General features: G+C 42.1%; 1 long non-coding RNA gene across 1 annotated transcript; it reads left to right on the top strand.

The window, feature by feature from the left end:
* The first annotated feature begins 1,443 nt into the window (after positions 1 to 1,443).
* On the top strand, positions 1,444 to 3,579 carry LOC124232146 (uncharacterized). The gene is made up of 3 exons (XR_006886781.1): positions 1,444 to 1,604; positions 1,776 to 1,891; positions 3,486 to 3,579. It is a non-coding gene; the product is annotated as an uncharacterized LOC124232146 (long non-coding RNA).
* The last annotated feature ends 6 nt before the right edge of the window (positions 3,580 to 3,585 follow it).

Below are 3,585 nucleotides of genomic sequence, written 5' to 3' on the forward strand. Positions count from 1 at the left end.
GTGAACAATGCTGCAATGAACATGGGTGTACAAGTATCTCTTGGAGACCCAGCTTTCAGTTCTTTGGAGTATGTACCCAGAAGTGGAATTGCTGGGTCATATGGTAATTTTATTTTTAAGTTTTTGAGGAACCACCATATTGTTTTCCACAGCAGTTGTACCATCTTGCTTGCCTGTCAGCAGTGCACAAGGGTTCCCGTTTCTCCGCATCCTTGCCAACACTTTTCTTGATAGTTTTTCTTGTTTTTTTGATAGTAGCCATCCTAATGGGTGAGAGGTGAAGTTATTACTGCTTTAACAAACATTTATGTATACTGTGTGATGGGTACTGTTGTAAGTGATTAACAAATTATTTAATTCTCTTAATTTATTTGAAGTAGGCATACTATTTTACCTTCCCTTTATGGGTGAGGAAACTGAGGCATAGAGAGATTGTCACAAAGCCAGTAAGGTGTTGCTGTGCTCTGGGGCTCATGTGCGTTGGTGTTTGTGAGTCGTAGCCCCATGAGTACCCTTTGGTCATCTGTTGGGTCAAATAATTCTGGTGGCTGAACAGGGGCAAAGAAGTTGAAGGAAGGAGAAACTGTAAGAGGTGGGGGGAGAGAAAGATTGCTGCTAATTATAGTGTCAGATGCCCTCCCTGAAACCACCTATGGAAACTATTTTGCCAGTCTGAGTGCTACCCTCACCACTGTTTATTTAATAGTTTTGTCGATTAAAAACATCATATTACACAAAATTAGACATGCCACTGGCTGAATCACGTCTTGTGATTTTGAAGCCTTATGAAACATAATTACATACAGCCCAAACCAAATGTGATTAGCATTTTCTAATCTTTTCCTTAGGTACAGTCACTGAAATTAGTGAGGAGGAGCCTAGAAGCTTTAGTGGAGTAAACCTTAGGCGTTGTTGAGAATCTCTCATCCCTGTTTATTGAGGGGCCGTTGACAGACATGTAGAAATAGAGGGAGGCTTCAACTCGTTTGAGAGGGAGTATAGGGAGCTCTTTACTTTAATGCAGCTTTGTGCAATTGTTTTGGGGAAAAAAGACTGAGCTATTTGACTATTGTAAGTTGCTAGCTGTAGTTAGAATCATAGCTGATCCTGTGAAGGAGAACGTGGGTGATTTCCACTGAAATAGAAAACAACCCTCTTGCTTTGCCTCCCTGAAAAACTTCACAGACAACACCAAAAACCTGACCTGTGAAAGATTGTAAGTTCTTATTTTGAAGTAGAACTTGGATTCTGAGAGATTTTTCAGTTTGGAAACCTGGTTTGTTCTGACAACAATAGAGGTAAGGGAAGCATCATGCCCAAATCCTTGTTTATGTTTTGCTTGGAGTTTCTAAGCAAGGACGTGAACATAGGAGCGGTCTGTAAGCACTGCAGGTGTCTGGGATAGTTGAGCTGGCTTATTTTTGTTGTTTTCTTAGCTTTCTTCCAAGATGAAGATTCATGCAGTGATTGTAGCAATCAGGATAAGCCAGGTACCCGGTTACAAAGTTTTGTGCCAGAAGGAACAACTCACTTCCCAGAAGTGTTCCAAACAAGTCATCTTTTGTTCTATGAGCGATTCAGAGCCTACCAAGATTACATTCTAGGTGAGTCAGTTCTCTTTTTTGCTTCTTTTATCTTTAGTTTACAAGTAGATTGTCTAACTCAGTCCCTTAGACTGCCAGCTCTTGGTTCTGAGAAAGTGGATTTAAGTGGGTTTATTAACTTCTCTCTGCTTTATGCACTCTCCATTCTTACTGTGTCTGATTTGTTTGTAGCTGACTGCAAGGCCTCTGAGGTCAGAGAGTTCACAGCTGAGTTCTTGGAGAAGGTCCTTGAGTCGTCTGGATGGCGGGCAGTCTGGCACACTAATGTGTTCGAGGTTCTGGTTGAGGTAAATTTAATTCTGTTGTTAAGACATTTGTCTTTAGCTAAAAGGACTTTCCTTCAGACTTTTGTATCCAAAGTGCTTATTTTTAATGAAAGTTTATAAGCTAATTGAAAACAGCATGTTTTTTCACATCTAACTGCCATGGTGTATGACGTGTTCTGCAAATTTTAAAGGCAGCTGAGGAGCTACCAGAGAATTGAGGTGGTTTAAGTTTCAGTGTCCTTTGACAAGGGGAAATGGATTATAAACCTATGACGTGGAGGAGGTATTTGATGCCATTTAAAAAGTAAAGAGGCCTAGGGCCGCCCCGTGTCCAGGTGGTTAAGTTCACACGCTCTGCTGCAGTGGCCCAGGGTTTTGCCAGTTCGGATCCTGGGCGCACACATGGCACCGGCTCATCAAGCCATGCCGAGGGGGCATCCCACATGCCACAACTAGAAGGATCCACAACTAGAAATGTGCAACTGTGTACCACGGGGCTTTGGGGAGAAAAAGGAAAAAACAAAAAAATCTTAAAAATAAAGAGGCCTAATTATGAAGTCAGCTGACTTTCAGTTAATTTTTTACCTTCTAGTTGTAGCTCAAACCAAATAGGCATTTTAAAATTAATCTATTTTTGCCTAACAAATTTGTAGATATGTGGTTAATCTCTTGATAATGTGTCCAATTGCAGAAAGTAAAAACGATCTTATTTTTCAACTGACTGGGCCTTTTACATTAAATTTGCACTTTACTTACAGCTGTGAATTTTTTCTCGGTGTTTGTTAACTGGACCACAAAAAAACCTGTTAAACTAAAATGTTAAACTAGGGAGTGTGAATACAAGTTGCTCCTGCAGCTTCTTCAGAAAACGCCATCCCATACTGCAGTGATGATGGACGAGGCTGAGTTGCAGCTGCTCCTTGTGATGTTTAAATTTTGGATTATGCAGATATCTCTGGTTGCAGTTCGGGCCTGTTAATTAGGTTATGATAATGTCATTGTTGTTGTGTCCGCCAGCCCATCAGTTCTCTAAAAGCAGTCAAGGTTGTTTTAAAGAGAAATGTGCCATTTCCTCTGCTTAAAACCTCTAATACATTGGATTTACCAAAGGCCTGGTGTTGGCTTTATGGCTTCTTATTGTGCTGGAGAACACATAAAATCCAAGCTCCTTCCATCCCTTCACAGCCTGGTCTCCTTGCCCCTCTCTCTCACCTCATCTCCTGCTGCCCCCACTCCCATTTCCTTCCTTTGGTTCCAGCAGGAAGCACTGCCTTTCTGCCCCTCCAGCTGCTGAGCTTTTCTCTGCCTTAGGGCCTCCCGCACCTTCCTGTTCTTCAGACAGCTGCTTCCTTTTCACCTTTTTCATCGCAGCTCCGAAGTGACTTCCCCTGACCATCCCAGCAAAACCAGACCACTACCTCTGCTAGTTATTCTCTGTCACATACTCATCACAATCCTGTTTGTCTCCCCGATTACAACGTAAGTTCCATGTGGGTAAGAAGAAGGCTCCCTCCTCCCATTTCATGCTTTAAAAAAATCAGGCTGTAAGTAGTGTTTCCTCTGTGTGTCTTAATTTTGATTTCCGTGTGTTAAGTCGCACTATTTTAAATTTCAGGTCATAGATGTGGACTATGCGGCCTTGAAGGCGGTGGTGAGCCTCGCTGACCCGTACCTCTGTGACTCTCCAGTGAGCACTTTTACCTTGGAGTGTATGC

The sequence above is a fragment of the Equus quagga genome, unplaced genomic scaffold (assembly GCF_021613505.1).
Source record: "Equus quagga isolate Etosha38 unplaced genomic scaffold, UCLA_HA_Equagga_1.0 HiC_scaffold_2774_RagTag, whole genome shotgun sequence".
NCBI classification, from domain to species: domain Eukaryota; kingdom Metazoa; phylum Chordata; class Mammalia; order Perissodactyla; family Equidae; genus Equus; species Equus quagga.